Below are 21,566 nucleotides of genomic sequence, written 5' to 3'. Positions count from 1 at the left end.
TTAGGTTTTCATTATTTTATATTGAGTCAAAAAGAAGTTGACAAATTCAGTTTTCCAGCATAACTTTTTCTGATAGTATTTTAAATGCAAATTCCAAATACTTGATCACATTTAAGCAAATGAGTCATCTTGCCTACAAAATGCATAGTTTCACTTCAAAGGTCTCTCTCCCTTGAAGGAATATTTAAGGTGACACCCATGACTGCTGAAGGGATAAACAATATGGCCATATATGCAATATAAAAAGTCCTTTAGGAGTCACCATATTAAAAAAAAATTTTCACTTTTCAGTGAAATTACTTTCTTATGAAAATGAAACATCAGCCTAGACCAAAGAGAGGAGAATAAGAATACAAGGATGGGGACAAAGAAACTAAAGAAAAGTTGAAAGAAAAACATGAAAAGCAAGGAAAGATGTGTTTCACGTTTAACAACACACACAAAAAAACGTTTTTGGAGCATATGGTCAGTGTGACATATGTTATCAGTTTGCATGGTTGGAGTGATTTACCCCACTGTTTATGTTTGTGACTCACTTTATCCTGCGAGTGATCTTCTGAGGATTATTTTTCAGCAGTAATAGCTACACATTGTGAACATTTCCTGTCATGTGCTACAAATACTCAAACATTGCAAAGTTGGAATAATACTATTAGCAACTTAAAACTAGGCATAAAATACATGAAGGAAGGTAGTAAGCCTTTTGTATGAGCTTTATGTTTATCTGGCTAGAGGTAAGGCTGTGTTCACTGTGTTGTAGATATAGGGGTCCCTCCAATGTCCTTAGTTTTGTGTCCCCTGTTATTTTTGGGTGTCCCTGTAGACTTCTTAAAGAAAGCTATGAGATATTCATTCCTTTCAGTTGTTTTCTACTGTTACATACAAGAGTTCTATTGATGTGTTAGTAAGACATGGGAGGAAGAGAAGCATTCTATAGTTCTGTTTCCCTTACCCACATGGAAGGCTAGAGCAAGCTGGGTTTTGTGACCTCCCTTCCCCCAGGTCAGTCAGCCTCTGATAACACCTCAGTAGGTTAGGCTTTGGTAGAATAGCTTCTATTAAGTGCAGGCCTTTTTAAGAAGAACACTCCAGTACATCTTACAATGACTACTTTCTCCACCTTCAGCCAAATGTAAGAGTAGATTTTTCTCCAGTCATCACTGTGAGGAATTGGTAGAGATCCTGGATGTAAAACTCACAAAAATGGGAGGAACACTCACTAAGACTCAGCACTTCTAGAGTCTTCAACTCTCAAGCTTGTCCATACCGAGCCTCTGGCAATTTGTCAATCATAATGTAGATTTTCCTATCCTGTCATTGGTTCGAAGCTGGGATTCTTTGTATGCTTCTGTGTCTTTCCAATTTTAGGTAGCAGTTTTCCCTGTTACCATAATTCTCTGATGGATCTATTAAGAGTCATTGATTTTCTTTTGTTCAGTTTTTTCCTCGTTGTGAGGATGAGAGTGATGACTTACAAACGCCTTACATCTCAGACTGGAAACTGGAAGTCTACAATTATTTTCTTCATATGTGTGTGTGTGTGTGTGTGTGTGTGTGTGTGTGTGTGTGTGAAACCTATTTATTGTATACCACCTACTAGACAAAAAGCGTGATAAAATAATGATCAAGTCTACCATGTTTACAGTTTTCTACAAAGTGCCTGGAAAATGCTCAGAAAGTTTTTCTTAGAGAAATGTATACATGATATTTTAATCCTGGAAGATTTTTAAATTTTATATTCTTTATATATCCCTTTGAATTTGACAAAGTAAATTATCAATATTATCATTGGACCAATTTGGTTTAAGAAACTTTGACTTATTTATTGAAAGACTATGTTAATTTTATCTATCAAATGTTTTTCTGAACAAATAGCCAACTGGTATAAAAACTGTCTAGAGAATATAAGGCCTGTAAATTTAAAAAAAAGCTTTTAACAATGTACCATCATCATTGTTTTCTAATGAAATAGGGGACTATGTAAAGTACTAAATGTGACACTAATGTGACTTCCTGCTCTGTATAGACTAGCTTAAAAAATGGAACATGTAGAGGGGCACCATTCCTCTGGAGTTTACAGACAGGATCATTTCAAATACAACATCGCAATCTCGACTAGCTGAATATGAGTCTACTCATATAGTCAATACGAGTATAATCCTCAACTAGCTGAATGAGGGCCAGGCTAATCAATTCAGCATGAAATCTTTGCCCGTGACAGCTGCTGAAGGAACTCAACAGGTTCTTCTTCACAGTATCTTTCTGATTCATTAACCGTAAACCTGTTTTTAAACCGCTGCCTAGGGACAGTCTCAAGAGGATCACTGAAATGACAAGCTTCCTGGCTCAGGTCATAAGAATGTTATAGCTGCTTTTCAGGAAAACTGAAAACCATAAATCCATCAGTCGAAAGGAAATATGCTAAGCCCTATTGTTTTGCAAGTCTATTGAGACAGAAGTGAGAAACTGAAATATTTTATCTCATATATGTCATATAAGAAGTTTCTTTTCTTACACTGTATACACTTAAAAACCACAATAAAACTGGAATCATCTATAATAAACTATATTCAGAATGACACATATATAATGAAAGGACACATTTGGATGGGACAAAATCTATTAAATGACCACTGTTATAAAAAAATCATTATACCTTATATTTCATTTTGTAAGAATATTTTAGAAATACCTGTCTTTTATTTTCATTTACTATATATCTTACAGACATATCAGAGATAGGTTAGGTTAAAGTTTTCAATTTTAAGTATTAATAAATGAAGTTATATCCTAGTGGGTACTTCAAAATTTGTATATTATAAAATAACAAAGCAAGCCAAAACTTGTATTCTGTTCTTGAAACTTCAATTCAGTTTGAGTAGATGTGAGAAAAGCATGATTTTTCCCCTTAAAAAATGTGATAAAATGTCTGAATAATATTTATGATTTTAAGTAAACTGGTCTTCTTATATATGTGATTCTCCTCAGAATGTTTTAAACCTTAGTATTTGTTCTTCAGTGTATCACTGTGTGCTAATTACCCCAATATTTAAAATTCATGTTTGTTTCATAAATTTTAGTTTTATATTTAAGCTGGACGATCTAGCCCGATGGTCTAGATTATTTATGAGAAACACCTTCTATGTATATGTTTGGGAGGCAGAAGAATGAGTGAAGATGCAGCAATAAGTTGGTATGCAGATAATAAGTACATACTGCAAAATGTGTGTATATATTTCATATATAATATAAACGCATATAATATAATTGAATATAACATAGAAGAGGGGAACTATTTAAACACTACCTCTTTCTTTGTACTCATAAATCTACTTTTGTCTCTCTCTCTCTCATGTCATATCAAAATTATATGTGGCTCTGAACTATGATCCAAATTTTTCTTTTAATACCAGGTGATATTACCAATTATTCAATGAACTTTAGATATTTTAAGGTTTATTAGGTGGAATACAAATTCTTGCTGAGCAAATAGTTATCAATAAATTCCTAATTTTTGAAACTCTTTCATACAAACTCCTTATAGAACTTGACAAATATATTAGATGCATTACAACATTTTGTAGAATTTAAATATAGTCGTGTGTATTGAAAATGATTTAAAATTTTCCTTGAAGAAAATGTAACTTTACAATATTCTTCAATGAGCAGAAACTTACTACCGCATTGAGAAAACATTTTGGAGTCAGACAGCCTCAACTATTATAATATACTCTGTTCTAGTTCTGGTCTCATTCTGGAAGCACAGATTTGAGAGATGCATTTAATTCAAAAGCCAAGCTTCTATCTGAATGATTGTTTCTCATTTGCTTATGGCTTTCCAAATGAGATTATTAAAAGTATATTTAATCCTCTGGTAATCTCTTTTATTAGATGGGTCTGAAACCCCTGGATATTAATTATAAATATAAATACAATAAATATTATAAATAGTATATGCTGGATTTTATACTTATTTCATAAAACAACATAAAATATCTAAGTCTAAAACATAAGTGTAGAATCATTAGCAAAGTTATTGGTAGAGTACAAATATGTAAACTTCCAAGATATGCAGCTTTGGCAATGCATATAAATTAGGAAATATAATACTATGTTTCAAACAAGGAATATATTTCAAGAGGGATAAAGTGTTTGTGTTAAGTGTTCATATAGAATATAGAAAAAAATAAAGAAAATTAGTACAGAAGATTTGAAAGGTCAAATGTGTTTTATAAAGTATTATAGTACATTTACAAATATAGTATAAGTAGGTATGTTATATATTCATTATCTATAACATGGTAGATGTTAAAATTCCAATCTCTTTTTATTCCCACGTGTAAGTGCAATAATATATACATAGACTAACACACATGATGCTTATAAAGTAAATAGAATAATTTAACTGTATCATATAAATTACATATGAGTCAGGGATTTCTTTTGTAATTTTAAGTGGCAAACAAAGATGCTTGTTTAAGAGCAACATACACACACATACACACACACACACTTAAAGATTTACATAACAAATAGAAATTTATTTGTTTCTTTTCTAAAGCTACTTTAATTAACTCAATTTTCTGTTACTTTGCAAATAACTATGGCGTCTGATTCACAGTCACCTGTTTTTTTGGAAAGTAAAAGATTAAAAATACAATCGTAGAAGACAAAGAATGTTATAGCTAAGCAAATATCTTTTTATTTCTTTTCTCTCTGCTTTCAGGACCACATACCCAGAACTGATACAGTCTAATCTCCATGAGGAGGAAACAAATTTTAAGAACCTGAGGAATTAGAAAAAAGACCAGTACTGTTTCTATTTGATTCTTAACAAGAGTAATATGAAATTAATGTAAATATATTGGATTCTTTGAGAGCTAATTGGTATTTTCAGCTTTCAGTAACTAAATTATATCAACATAATGAAATTAGAAATCAAATACCAAAAAAGTCTATTGATATTCTAATTTACTGTGGGAAAGATGTTAAGGAAAATTGCCTTCATTTGCTGGTGTTAACTTCTGACTATTTACTTTTTTCTGGTTAGCTTAGGGTTAAGAGAATTCTTGGTTTGGGGTTGAGAGAATCCCCCCTTCTGTCTCATTCCTGGCAAGGGAGATATGAGATGATGTTGCTTTCTGTCTGTTTCGCCTGCATCAGCAGATGAAGTGAAGTAGCTAAGTTATATCAGCATGACATGATAGGCACGTTGCCAAGCTTTGGAAGGCCTTGGGCCGATGGTCCCATGAGAGAACAGTAGGTATTATTTTCATCAGCTGGATAGGCAACGTTCTTATCATTAACTGCCAAACCCTCCCGGATCTGGCTATTCCTTGAGAGGGGAGGCAGCAACACAAAACTTGGCTCTGGGGTGCGTCTAAAGAGATATATAAGACAGAACTCAGGTGGAATGTGGATTGATTGGTTGCTGTTTCAAGACATTGCTATTCAGAAGATTTGCTGTTTCAGGACTGCTTTTCAGGATTGGATTGTTTCAGAGTAAGAGATCGGAATTTGCCTCAATGGACAGTAAAGATTTCTTTTGTTGGCACGTTGTCATCATTCTAGCATCTTTGGGAGCTTGTATGCAGCTTGCAGCATCAGAAGATGCCTTAACTTCCAACCACAACAACAGCAACAGCAACGGCAACAGCAGCACCATTCTGGGAAACTAGCAAGAAGCAGTGAGAGAAGCCTGAGTCTCTCTCAGCTGCAGACAAGGTTTTGATTCCTGAGTGTTCCAGTTGTTGTTCTGGAACCTTTGGTGAGCTTTTGGCGTCTACTGTAATAGTTACCATCCTATAGAGCTTATTACTGCTTTTGGATACTCCTTATTGATGTCATTTGTGTATTTAGCCAAGGGATTTTTGATCCATAGTAAACACATGTTGAGCTCTCTTAAACTGGTAAGTATGTGCACTTCTTTGACATGACATTGTTGTCAATGTATAGTTTAGTCTTAACTACCTTTACTTTCTATCATTAGCATATCCTTTTAAGTGCCTTTGTCTTTCGCTATTGCATATTGCTAAATAAATTGATTAGACGTTGCTAAATAAATCAATTAACCCCTCTCTAGTGTTTCCTCTCCTTTCTTTTCCCCATTCGTCACTACATTTACAAAGGCTCGAGTCTCCACCAGCGTGATTTCCATGTATCAGCTCCCTCAAAGTACCTACAAAAGTGTGTCATGTGTGCACAGGAACACCTTTATTATGTTTCCATGTCATCTGTTCATCACACTACTTGATGCTATTTTTATGATCAATAGCCCTAAAGAAACTGTCTATCATCTTATCTAATTTTACGGTTATCTACTGCTGTGTAACAACTACCAAAATTTAGTTGCTTTAAAAAAACAAACATTTTATTATAGCATCTGATTTGTGGGAAGACCTTAGAGCTTAGCTTGCCAATTTCTCTGTTCTGTGAGGCATTGACTTGGGTCACTCTGTGGTATAAGCTTGGTTTCTGGGCTTGTTTGGAGAATACAAGATCACTTTACTCATGTGCCTGGCATCCTGTTAGGGAAGTGCAAAGGATGGAATCGGCTGGGCCCTACTCCTTCCCCATGTAGGTCAAGGCATCTCCACATCATCTCCCCAGCAATGTAGTAAGACTAATATGGTGACTTAAAACTCCATGGGACCAAAGGTATAATCTGCCAATCTTTAGTGCCTCAATTGGCAAAGTGTCATTTTCACCACATTCTTTGATCTAAGCAGATACATGCCTGACCAAATACAAGTGTAGAGAAAGTAGTCCCTTTTTCTTGATGGGTGGGATGTCAGAGAATTTCCAGCCATTTTTAATAGTCCATAGGTACTTACACCTGTGATAATCCATACCAGTAGCATTCTCATGGCCTTGCAAGCCCCTACATAGAAAAGCATGCATTCACGTATCTCCTTAAAATTAAAAAAATAATATATGGAAGTGTGATATTCAAAATCGATACTTAAACAGAACTATTTCTCTCAAGGAAGTATAATGTACTAACATGCAAATCTTATGCTGGAGATATTTCTCCTGTGAGTATAACATGAAGTTCAACTCTGCAGAACCACAGTAAATCACTGGACACAAATAGCTTCAATTTGGAAAAGGGTGTTTGTATGCCTGACGGGTTAATGCAAATATTTTTAGTATGTTTCTATTACTCCCCAAACTAAACAATTTTGATCCCAAATATAAAATTAAGTTTTTATGTTAGAAGGTATAAAATGCTTTCAATTTTTAAAGCACAGTTGTCCCAACTTTAAAAATATTAATGTCTAGCCTCAGAGAAAATCCGTATTATATAGAATTAGTCAAAATTATTGATATTTCTTGAGATAGGCCTGTAATGATATAAATTTCCCTTATTACTACTTTAGTATCATTTCAATAATTTTCATAGGATGTATCTCAAGAAACAAGAAAAATCCCAAATAAATAACATAACATTACATCTTAAAGAACTAGAAAAAGAAGAACAAATGAAACCCAAAGTCAGCAAAAGGAATAAAATAATTTAAAAAATAGAGAACTAAATGAAATAGAGAACAAAAAGACAACAGAAAAAAATTAACGCAACAAAAGAGCTGGTTCTTTGAAAAGCTTAATAAAATTGACAAGCCCTTGTTTATACTCACTAAGAAAAAAAGAGAAAAGACACAAATAAAATCAAAACTGAAAGAGAAGTTACCATGGATACCACAGAAACACAAAGGATCACACAAGAATACTATGAAGGACTATATGCCACCAAATTCAATAACCAAGAAGATATGAACAACTTCTTAGAAACATATTGCTTTCCTAGACTGAATCATGAAAAACTGGAAAATCTAAATAGACCAATAAAAACTAAGGAAATTAAAACAGTCATCCAAAACCTTCCCAAAAGCAAAAATCCAGGACCAGATGGCTTCACTAGTGAATTCTACCAATCATTCAATGATGATTTAACACTGTCCTCCTCAAACTCTTCCAAAAAATTAAAGAAGAGCCAATACTTCCTAACTCGTTTTATGAGGCCAACATTACCCTGATACCAAAACCTGAAAAGGACACACACACACACACACACACACACACACACACAACTACAGATCAATATCTTTTATGAATATAAACGCAAAAATCCTCAACAAAATTCAGCAAATTGAACACAATACATTAAAAAGATTATACATCATGACCAAGTGGGGCTCATTCCAGGGGCACAAGGAGGGTTCAATATATGCAAATCCATCAATGTGATACATCACATAAACAAAATAAAGGATAAAAATCATATGATTATATCAATAGATGCAAAAACAGCATTTGACAAGATACAACATCAATTTATGATTAAAATGCTTGATAAAATGCACATAGAGGGAAAATACCTCAACATAATAAAGGCCATATATGACAAAATCTTAGCTAATATCATACATAATAGTGAAAAACTGAAGGATTTTGCTTTATGAACAGGAACAAGACAGGGTTGCCCCCTATCACCATTGTTATTCAACATAGTATTGGAAGTTCTAGCCAAAGTAATCAGGCAAGAGAAAGAAATAAAAAGCATTCCGATTGATAATGAAGAAGTTAAATTGTTACTTTTTGCAGATGACATGATTCTTCATATAGAAAATCTTAAAGAATCCTCCCAAAAGCAATTAGAAATAATAAATGAATGCAGTCAAGTTGCTGGCTACAAGATCAATGCAGAAAAATCCATTGCATTCCTACATACTAACAATGAAATTTCAGAAAAAGTAATAAAAAAAACAACAACACACAATTCCTTTTGCAAATGCAACTAGGAGAATAAAATACCAAGGAATAAACTTAACAATGGATATGAAGGAACTATACACTGAAAACTATAAGACATTCTTAAAAGAAATGGAAGAAGTGTGTCTTCTTCAAGAAGAAATAGAAAGATATTCTGTGTTAATGGATTGGAAGAATCAACATAGCTAAAATGGCCATATTACCCAAAGCAATATACAGATTTAATGCAATCCCTGTCAAAATCCCAATGGCATTTTTTTCAAGAAAGAGAAAAAAAATAATCATCAGATTTGTATTGTATCACAAAAGACCCCAAATACCAAAAGCAATCCTATGAAAAGAGAATAAGGCTAGAGGTATCACACTCCCTGACTTCAGTTTGTACCACAAAACAATAATCACAAGATCATGGTATTGGCAGAAAAACAGATACATGGACCAATGGATTACAATTGAAAACCCAGGAATAAATCCATATATATAGGCAGGTAATTTTCGACAAAGGAGCCCAAAACATTCAATGGCGAAAACAAAGCCTCTTCAATAAATGGTGCTGGAAAAATTGGAAAGACACGTGCAGAAGAATGAAACTGGACTACTCTCTGTTACTATATACCAAAATTAACTCAAAATGAGTAAAAGACCTAAACATAAGACCTGAAACAGTAAGCTACATAGAAGAAAGTATAAGCCCTACACTTATGAACCTTGGATTCAGAGAGGATTTTATGAATTTGTCCTCAAACTCAAGGGAAGTAAAAGCAAAAGTAAGTGAATTGGATTATATCAAACTGAAAAGCTACTGCACAGCAAAAGAAACCATCGAAAAAACAAAGAAACAACCAATGGAATGGGAGAAGATATTTGCAAACAATACCTCCAATAAGGGGCTAATATTCAAAATATGTAAAAAAAAAAAAAAAAAAAAAATTCATACAACCCAATAACAAAAAAACAATCTAATTACAAAGTAGGCAGAGGACCTGAACAGACACTTCACCTAAGAAGATATAAAATTGGCCAACAGATACATGAAAAAGTTCTCAACTTCACTAGAAGTTAGGGAAATGCAAATCAAAACCACAATGAGGTATCACCTCAGACCTGTTAGAATAGTTATCATCAACAAGACAATAATAACAAGTGTTGGAGAGGCTGTAGAGAAAAAGGAACTCTCATACACTGTTGGTGGGAATGTAAATTAGTAAAGCTGTTGTGGAAAACAATATGTCCCTCAAAAAATTAAAAGTAGAATTACCATATGACTCAGCCATCCCTGTTCTGGGTATCTACTCCAAATATCTGAAAACATTTATCCATAAAGATATATGTACCCCGAAGTTCACTGCAGCATTGTATATGGTGGCCAAGATATAGAAACAACAAAAGTGTCTTCATAGATGATTGGATAAAGAAGATGATGTATATATACACAACAGAATACTACTCAGCCATAAGAAAAGGTGAAATAGGGCCATTTGCAACAACATGGATACATTTTGAGATTATTATGCTAAGAGAAATAAGTCAGACAGAAGTGAAAAACCAGATGACTTCAAAGATATGCAGGATACAAAACTGAAAGCAACAAAGGAACAAGACAAACAAAGAAACAGACAACAGTTCAGTGGTTACCAGAGGGTAAGAGGGGGAAGGGGTCATAAAGGAGGGAAAAGGGGATCAAATATATGGTGACAGAAGGAGAACTGACTCTGGGTAATGAACACAAAATGCAATATATAGAAGATGTGTTACAGAAATGTACACGAATCTTACATACTTTTACTAACCAATGTAACCCAATAAGTCAAATAAAAAATGTTGAATTTTCTGATGAAAATAAATGCCACATCTCCCTTAATTAGAACTTAGTAATGACCTATCAATTTTGTGCTTCTTATTTAATGGGAAATACGTAAGAATAACCAATAATCATGTTTGATTCTTATCTTCCAAAACTCAAAACATACTTGAAGGACAAAAAAAAAAGAATGAAAGAAAGAAGATAGGAGAGAGGGAGGGAGGGAAGGAAAAGAGGGGGATGTTATTATTTTCAATTTTATAGTGAGAGAGGGAGGGAAGAAAAGCATGAAGGAGGGAAAGAGGAAGATAACAAAGGCAGCCCAATGTTGTATTACATAGAATAGTATTGAAATCTGTCTGTCACAGTTTATAATATTTCAGAGAAAAGATACCAGCAGGTATTACAGTGGATAATACAGATTTAATTAAAATTAAGATTTAAGCTACCTTCTAAATCTACATGTGATTTAAATAGGGGTGTGGAGAGAGGCGGGTGAGTGATGGAAGTAAAGTTTATCCAACTGGGAATCCTGCCTGAGCAAAGAGAAGGTAAACATTAGCAGTAAGCGTATGGTGAAAAGAGATGAATGAAGCTGTAAAATGGGTTTGTTTTGGTGAGTAATAAAATATAAGGCTGAGCTGAGAGAATACCATCATTTTGTGGGGACCAATAACATAAAAGAAGAAGAAAAGAGACTCTCAGACAGATATTCTTGAAAAGAAGAGTCATCTGATGTAAACAGTACTTTGATCTATTAGGCTGGCTGAAATATCAAAAATATTGCATTATACCTATAGTCAACAGTAATGTATTTTATACTTAAACATTTGTTAAGAGAGTAGAACTTATTATTCTACCACAAAAAAAAAATTGTTAAAAAAATATTGAAATAGCTACAAGGAGAAGCATCAAGGCAAAAAGGTCCTTTTGAGAGGCTGCTGTTTAATCTCAGGGTAAGATTACAGAGAAAAGGGTAGATCTGTGGCACATTTTGAAGGAAGGATCGTCAATATTTGGAAACCACTTTAAAACTGGAGTAAAAGGTGTTTCTTGTTTTTTTTTTTTTTCTTGAACATTTGACTGTGTCTTTATTTGCTTTTAAATAGACAAATATCTACTGAAAACACTGCCTTCATCTGAAATACACAACTTATATTCCATTACTATTAGCTATTCTAATAAATGATGTTTCATCAAAAATAATAAAATAAAAATAAACATTATATTCATTTTCTTTCTAAGATAGTAGAATAGCTTTTTATTGTTGTTTCTTTGCTTGTTTGTTTTTGTTTTGTTTTGTTTTGTTTTAACACACTTACACTAAGGCAACCAGTAGAAGGGAATATGTATTTCAGAGTATTTAATGTGAAAATGAAAATTGAATATTGCCAGATTTATGTTAATGACTGTCTATTTAATTTGTTGAATGGTGTTTAATATTTTATTAAATGGCCATGTTATTGACTTTGCGCTATTAATATGAGGAAAAAGTAATATAAAAAAGGAAGTCATTGTCATTAAATTCTAGTTATTTGTTTTATCTTTTGGTAACTTTAAATATAATTTTCAATTTTATAATGTATAGTAGAGCAGTATATAAAATATTTATATAAAAGAACAAAAATAAACTTCCAAGGATCCACAGTGTGCTGAGAACTTCATTCTTAGGGGAAATACTATGTGATTATTTTCCACTACGCTGGGTGATTGCTATACTAGAATATACAGTCAAACTCATTTACCAAGTGTCCTAAGGAGAGTGGTATTCTTTTGTTGTTTCTTTTTGTTGGGAACTTAACTCTGAGTGTCTGACATTGAGCTGAATAACCCCTGTTAGGATTTAAAACTCCTTTCACAATAGGCAGAATATTTCTATGCATAGGCTGGGAGAACTAGCATGGGCTCAGAGTAAAGAGATTTAAAAATTATAGATCTGGAAAAAAATAAATTCAAGAAAGGATAATTGTATCCATTATGATTACTTTCTGTTCAATATTCTAGTTCAATGACCAAAACCAATTTGCTCATTACTAAATGCATAAATGAGGTTGTAAAAACAGTCAGTATAGTTAAAGGGTATTTTAGGGAGAAACTTAATAACCAATGCATCAATTTAGCTTACTATTCAATTGTCACCTACTTATTTCAAAAATTAAATTATATGGAGAGTACAACATTAATGCCAAATCTTGTATTATTTTTCATATATTGCCGATTTACATACCATTATTTTGAGTTGCTAGCAAATCTTAGTGATCTTTAATCCCTTCCCTAATTTATAAAGTCAATCTTCCTTTCTGATTCTTAGAAAAACTGAAAACTATAACTACACTCTTTTGTCACAAAAATAATTAAAAGAAACACTTCTCTTGTCTTTGCCTCCAATTCTATCAGTACGTTTTTTTCCCACCAGAACAATCATTTTACCACAATATTGTCCCTCATTTCTTTCTGTGGTGCATCTACATAGCAATGCGTCCCATCATAGCACAATCCTCCAAGCTTGACTACTTCCTTCCCTATCATTAATGTGTGTAGCCCCACCCACCTCAGGCATCTTTAGTTTCACTTATGAAACTTCCATGTAGAAAACGTCCATTTATAATTTATGAAACACTTCTATTAAAAATTGAAAAAAATTTTTCCAAAGAGATAAATAATGCACTATTTGTAATCAGATTAAAGTTATTGTTAGGTATTATTCTGTCGATCATATTTTTCTCCTGTCTGAACATGTCACCCAACTTCCAAATACTAACCTTTGCAAATCCTGCTCTAGTCATTTACATCATCCCAGTGAGATTTTGATCCAAAATATTTTACTGACATGATGTTATTTGAAAGATAATTCACAAAAATATAATAATACTCTAAATACTAGATACCATGCCACAATGGCAATATGGATATTTCTATTCTTTGGGTAAATTGAAAAATGGATATGTTCTCTACAGATATGCAGATATATTACCTTGCTTTATTGAACATGCATGGAAAGATTAGTCAATTTTTTCCACACAAAGGAATTCATCTATAGCACAGAAGAAGATGAAACTTATCTTACATTTGCATACGCATGTGTGTTTATCGCATCTCAAAACCACTCCCTGTCTGAACACAAGATGAGGACAGGTACACAGTCTGCCATCTGCTTTTATAGGAGTACTCACCAAGAAATATTTGGAAACAAAATGTCCTCATCAAAGGTCTGTTTCTATGTTGCTCTTGTTCTATTCAGTGTGGTTTGGTTGACCTTAGTTCATTGTCTTCAGGTCTTATGAAAAGAACTGAGAAGAGATGAAAGTGAAATACATTTCACAATGGCATGAATAAACTTGTATATATTTAATTAATAAAAACGTGTATATATGTCTTCACAATCTTATAAAAATTGGGGGAATATAATCAATAATGTTGTAAAGATTTTGCAGGGCATCTGATGGACACTTGTCTTATTAGGGAGATCACTTCAGGAATGGTGTAGATGCCTAATCACTGCACTGTACACCTGAAGCTGAAGCTGAATAATAATGTCAACTATAATTTTATATATACATATATATGTATATATGTATATATACATATATATGTATATACATATATATGTGTGTGTGTATATAACACACACATATATGTACACACATATATACATACATATGTGTGTGTGTGTGTATATATATACACACCAACAATCAGCTCTAACCGACAATCAGCTCTAAGGCGTCTTTGGAGCAAAAGTTAATATAAGACCGATTTTAAATTATATAAGACCCGGTCTTACATTAATTTTTGCTCCGAAAGACGCCTTAGAGCTATTGTCTGACTAGGTCTTATTTTCGGGGAAACACAGACTCCATATATATACACACACACAAGAAGTGGAGTCACAAGAAGTGGAGTACCGCATAAGGAATAGAGACAGTGAAAATGTAAAGGATGTATGCGATGTCAGCGGGGTAGATTATCACTTAGTGAGAGGTATAAATGATAAATGTCTAACTAGTACAGTGTTTTGTATACATGAAACTAATAAAATTAGATCAAGGAGCATTGTCTTATTGAGCTTTACAAGTATGATAAAGAAATCTGTGACATTCTTGAATTGATTTATTTGTTCTCAGTAGGTTTTCTTTGTGCTGAATTTCAATGGAAAATATATTCAATCTTAAGTAATTAATTAAGACATTATCAAATCTAACATATTACTTTTTATTTATGTTCCTGGTGAATATCTGAATTCACATCATTGCCTCAGCAATGAATTAAATTAAATTAAATTAGTTACAATAGCTAAGTTAATAGCAAAATAATTTGAGAAATATTTTTAATGCTATAGAAAACCTGTCACTCTGAAGACAAGACTTTTGTTACAGAATATATTCAAAATTTTATGAATATTTCCCATTTAGTTTTTCCATATCTATCAACCTATCTAATTTTCCTACAGTTTATGCCATTATTTTCATGTTCTACAGTCATTTCTGTCAATATTATTTGTTTCAAAAGAAAATCATAGCTCAAGCAGATTTAAAATAAATGGCATACTTAATAGAAATCATATTTTCCCACTGAAAATTCATCTTAAAAATCTTTGAATTTACTTTATAAAATGTTATAGTAAAATGGTACATGTAAAATAATTCATGCACATGGTAAAAAAAAATCACATTAAACCATTACACTATTGTAGTAACTCAAAATTAAAAAGATTCAGACCCACTTCCTGTAACATTCCCGATTTAACAACATTTAACATTATCCATTTTAGTTATTCCGATCATTTTCAATGAAATTCTAAAATACATTGTTTTATTTTTACTTCTTGATTTATAAACTTTAGACAATTTCTATTTATTTCCTTTTCTGAAATATGAAGAATTTTGCCTTAGGGCACTTTTTTGTGTTTTTAAACCTTTTCTACCCTTTTGTTATTACTTTCAGGTTTTTCTAACATATTTATCTTTTAATTTTAAATACCACATGTAAATTTCTATTTCTTCTTTTTCTTTTAATTAAAATTTATTGGGTGACAGTGGTTAGTAAAACTACATAAGTTTCAAGTGTACAATTCTGTAATACATCATCTATATATCACATTGTGTGTTCACCACTCAGTCAGTTCTCCTTCCATCACCACATATGAGGTCAAACAATTAAATTCATAAAATTTGTTGCAACAATGTTGCTAACATTTTTTGATATCAGAGGGATTATTCATTTTGAATTTGCACCAACTGGACAAATAGTTAATAAGGTTAATATTTGGAAGTGCTTAAAAGGCTGCGTGAAACAGTTCTAGCGGAGCCGCTCCCACAGCAGCTACCACTCCCAGGAAAACAGGTACCACCGGAAGCTGAAGGCTGCAGGGAACCTCTGCTGCGCGCTTCTGTAACGTCAGCCGGCGCCGCCAGCGTCCTCTAGGGCCCGGCCTACAAGAAGCTGGCACCCCCGCCGAGCGCTTCTCGTCCGCCGTGTGTTCTGCAACGAGGCCCTGGACGCCGTGCATCTGGCCGAGTTCCGAGCAACAGACTGACCGCATTGTGGCTGACGACAACCTCCCCCTGGGCCATTTTATGGATGTCGTTTGGGAGTTTTTCAGCAAACTAGGTATCACCCAACTCCCTTCAAGGGCGTGAAACCCTTACATGGAGTCCAGCAGGAAGGTGTTAACCTACCACCAAGGCCTAAAGAAGTGAATGGAGGTCGGCAAGTCCGGCTCTTCTGCCCTGAGATGCTGCTGCCAGTGGGACTCCCAGAGAACCTGTCAGCCATTGTCTGGGGCCTCCAGGTGGAGCACCTAATGATGCCTAAATGTGGTATCAACAATATCCGGGAGCTGGTGTGCATCAGGGTGAACCTGAAGATGGTGTAAGACGATCCTGTGCTGCCTGGACACTCACCAGGACTCAGGTATAGTTGGAATTTGTGAGATATTGATAATATAATTTGTAAAATAAGCATAGATTAAATTTAGGTATAAATGGAATATAGATGGAAAGAGAGGGGCATCCAATGAATCGCTTTATAACTTTGTTTAAAAATCAGTTGACTGAATTTTGGGGTTTGTGTTTCTAGGCCCTTACATTCCATCCATCTATGGATCTGTGCTTCTACCAGTACCACACTGTGTTGATTATTGTGGCTTCAAAAGAAATATTTAAATTGAGATGTGTGAATATTCCAAATTTGTTCTGCAGTTTCAAAATTATTTTTATCTAAGTTTCTTTGTGTTTCCATATGAATTTTAGAGCGAGCCTTCAGATATCTACAATTAAAATCTGAAATTTTAATTAGGGTTGCACTAAACCTGCAGATCAAATTGGAAAGAATTTATTTCTTAACAATAGTAAGTCTTCCAGTCCAAGAACATGCAATATCTCTTTAGTTATTTGCTTAATTACTTTCATTTGTGTTTTATAGTATTCAGTATCTAGATCCTGAATGTATTTTGTTAGGTTTTTACCTAATATTTCAATTTTATTTAGTGCTACAGTAAATTATATATTTAAAATTCCAATTGTCTGTTGCTAGTTGATAGGAATAAAATTGATATTTTTATGTTGACTTTGTATTTTAAGGTTCTGATAAACTATTAATTCTAGAAAATTTTCTGAGTTTTTCAGATTTTTCACATAGAAAGTAATTTCATCTGTGAATAGACAATGTTTTGTTTCTACGTTCATATTCTGTATGCTTTTAATTTATTTGACTTGATCATTACATTGGATAGCATATCCAGCACAATGTTGAATATGTGTCAAGAAAGAGATTGTTCATACCTTGTTGCTGAAGTTAGGGATAGAGCATACAGGCCTTCAGTATTAAGTATGATGTTAACAGTAGGTTATTTTAGATAGCCTTTTCAGATGGAGGAATTCCCTTTCATTCCAAATTTACTGAGAGTATCTCAGAAATTGATGGGATTGTTTGTTTTTTTGTTTTCAATGCTTTCTCTGTATCTATTGATAGGATCTTGAACCTTATTCTTGTTAGGTCTGTTAATATGAATCACATTGGTTGATAGATATGATAGATGTCGGGCCTGTCTTGAATTATTAGAATAAATTCCATTTTGTTGTGATGTATTATCCTGGTTTCTTATTACATAATTCCGTTTGCTAATATTTTTGTGGAGGACATTTAGATTTATGTTAATGCAGAATATTGATCTGTACATTTGTTTTGTTGTAATATCTTTGTGTAGTATTGGTATTAGAGCAATGGTGACCTCATAGAAATAATTAGGAAATAGTCCCTCCTTTCCTATTTTTAGAAGAGGACATGAAGTGTAAAATGTTTGGTAGAAGTCACCAGTGAAATTATTTGGGTTTGAGGTTTTCCTTATTCAAAGAGTTTTAAGTATTTCAATTTCTTAAAAAGAAACAGGACTATTCAGGTTATTTATTTCTTCTTGATTGAGATTTAATAGTTTGTATTTTTAAAAGACATGAGAATTTCATGTAAAATGTTGAATTTATGGGCATAAAGTTGTTAATATTTCATATGGTACTATGAACACATAGGGTCTGTAGTACTTGAGTAATACTCTCTTTCCTTCATTCGTAATTGTGTGAGTGTGTGAGAGAGTGTGTGTGTGTGTGTGTGTGTGTGTGTTGGTCTGTCTGTGTAGACGTTTATTACTTTTATTAAAACACGCAAAATCTAGATTTGTAATTTTCAGACATTTTTATATTCTTTTACTGTACTCAGTATTCTCAATTTTTTTTCTTTATTCTTTCCTCTCATATGTCTGAGTTCAGTTTAGTTTACTACTCTTTTTAAGGTTTCTTAAGGTTGAAATTTAGATTGCTAATTTAAGATGCTTCTTTTCTAATATATTTCATTCTATAACTTTCACTCTAAGCACTGCTATTAATGTATCGCCCAAATTTTGATATGTTACATTTTTATTTTTATTCAGTCCAAAGCTATTTTTTCTTGAGTATTTTGACACTAGGTTACTTAATGAGTTATTTAATTTCAAAATTGTTTGCATTTTCCATATATCTTTGTTTCATTGACATTTTCTTTTAATTCTCTTATGTTCTAAGCCCACACTTTGTATGATTTCTAATGTTATCAATTTGTTGTTTTATGACCTATAATAAGTTCAACATTGATGAATGTTCCATATATGCGTATACTTGAAAAGAAAGTTTATTGTGCTTTTGTTGAGTGAAGTGTTCTATAAAAGTCGATCAGGTCTAATTGATATGTTGTTCTGGTTGATTTGACCCTACTTATTTTATCTTCAGTTGTCCTATCAGTTAGAAAGGAGTATTGAATTCTGCAAATATAATTGTACTTTTTCTACTTTTTTTTTATTTTTATTTTTTTACTTTTACCTTTTTTTTGAGGGAGGGATCTTAATTTAGGTATATTTACATTTAAGATTATTATATATTCTTACATTAAGATTATTATATATTCTATGCACTGCATAATTATGTCATGTCCTTCTTTGCTTGTGATAATATTCTTTGAATTAAAAGCTACTTTGTCTGATATTAGTATAGTAATCATCTTTACAGATGTTACTTTATAATAAAGTATTATCTTTATTTTGATTAGTGTTTGCTTGGTACATCTTTCTCCTTCCATTTTCTTTTAATCTATCTGTTTATATTTAAAGTGGGATTCTTAATAGACCACATATAGTTTATTCAATCTGGCAACCATTGTCTTACTATTTGGAGAGCTGGGCCGCATTTAAGATTTATTGATTTTATGGTTACTCTCAGGGCGCTTCACTCTTTAAATTTCTGTAGTGATAATTTGTGTTTGGCGTTACATTAGTTTTCTAGAGCCCTGACTCTGAATTTTAACTCTTTCCTTTCAGCTGTGCCTCAGAGTTCTATTGTATGTTCTTCTCTTTCTGGCAGTTTTCTCCTGTAACTTCTCATTCAACACTTGGGAGTTTGGTGGTGGGAGGGCTGTGGTCACTGAGCATTCTCTGTTCTGGTTAAACCTCAGTTTTAGATAAGCTCCACGTGCCTGTGTCTTCACAGTTGTGGCATTCTCTGTTTTCTTGCCCCTCCCCAGCTGTTTTTAAGGGCCTTGCCTATTCGTTCCACTCACCCAGGATTTTTTTTTTTTTTTTTAATGTTCCTGTTCCCTTCCCCTTCCTCAGCTACAGTGAGTTTTAAACCTAAAGGTGACAGTGTGTGTTGCCCTTCTCTTCACAGATGATATAAGTGAAATACAGACGAGATAGGGGTGAAGGTTCTGGGTGTCCTGCCTACATAACTGTTGTTTCCCTCTCCCAGGTCTATACCATATTGGACATTTTGTTAGGGGTCCTACTGATATTTTCTGTGACAGCCTGGTGGATTTTGTTAAAAAGAATAAGAATGGGGACTTCTCCAAATTCAGTGATGCTCCAGGGGCTTCACGTTGCCCAACACACTACCTAAATCAAGTCATCAGCTATTCTGACTGAATTCTTCTTACAGGTGTCTGGCATATATCTTCCCTAGATAAGTGTGTGATCTCACCTCTTTTCCCCCAGCAGGTGCCTTTTTCCTTATATCTGAGATCAATTCTGTGCTCTGTGACCTCAGCTCTGCAATGTGTTTGAAAAAAGTTATGAATTTGAAAGTTAATCTGGCTCTTTTACATTCTAAAATGACAGTGACATTCCGTTTAGCTGTGTATATCCCAGAGGAAAAGCCAGATGTCTCATTCAAATATTTTTAACTTCCAGAAATCCTTTTTTTCTCATATATATTTTTGCCTGCCTTAGCGTATGATCTTGCTTTAAGGATACGCTGCTTCTCTAGTCTAAAACTTATAGGAATTTTAAATACCATATTGTATTTACAAAATTGTTTATCTTTTCTCCACTGTCATTTTTTCTGTTTGTTCTTCTATCTAGTTGTTTTATTTTTCTTCACTTCTAATTTTTGAATTTCCATCTCTCTTTGTGAATTGAGGTTAATATTACCGAAAGTAATACTTAGGAACATAGGGATAAATAGCATCCTCTGGATATAGTCTGAGTAAAATGGAGCTCAAGTAAAACTCCTCAGAATCTGAGGGTTTGATAAAGACTGTCACACTAGTCAAGTAAAGGCAGTAAACAAAATAACAGTAGAAACAATAATAAGCAAACAATTCCAGTTTTAAATTTTCTCCTTTAAATATATTGGAAGCTAAAGAATAGCAATACAGAATGAGAATCAAGTAAATCAATCTGTATCTGACTTGGAAAGTTCAACAACATCCAGAACTTAACAGTATCATTTTTTTTTTTTTTTTTTTTTTGTGGTAACCAATATGTCTTGTATTTGTTTTAGTAGCAAGTAGTATAATGCAAAGTATATTTTTCACCTAGGCTTCACTTGGTGGCCATTTGAAAAAAAAAAGTTTTTGCTTTTGTTTTTTTCTTATAATGCTTTCATTAACTTTATTTATTCATTTTTATTATTATTTTTTTTTTAGTTAAATAGATTTTGGGTGTCCAGTTCTGTAATATATCATCTATTTATCACATTGTGTGTTCGCCACCCAGAGTCAGTTCTCTTTCCATCACCATATATTTGATCCCCTTTACCCTCATCTGTCACCCTCCTCCCCCCTTATCCTCTGGTAATCACTAAACTATTGTCTGTCTGTCTAAACTATGAGTTTTTGTTTCTTCATTTGTTTGTCTTGTTCTTTTGTTGTTTTTAGTTTTCTATATCACATATCAGTGAAATCGTATGGTTCCCTACTTTTTCTGTCTGACTTATTTTTCTTAGCATTATAATCTTAAGATCCATTCATGTTGTCGCAAATGGTACTATTTCATATTTTCTTATGGCAGAATAGTATTACATCTTTTCTTTATAAGGTTTCATTCAGCTTTATTTTAGAGGATTTAGTGATTTCATCAGGAACTCTTTGTTTTTTTGTTCTTTGGTTGTTTTCATTTTTGTTTTGGATTAAAGTTTATCAGAAAAGGGAAAATTCCTTTTGCAGTGCCTAATGCAGTACTCACTTGTTCTCCTCA

Source organism: Rhinolophus sinicus, linkage group LG03 (genome assembly GCF_036562045.2).
Source record: "Rhinolophus sinicus isolate RSC01 linkage group LG03, ASM3656204v1, whole genome shotgun sequence".
Lineage (NCBI taxonomy): Eukaryota > Metazoa > Chordata > Mammalia > Chiroptera > Rhinolophidae > Rhinolophus > Rhinolophus sinicus.
The sequence above is the reverse complement of the archived record's forward strand: the minus strand, read 5'-3'. Positions refer to the sequence as shown.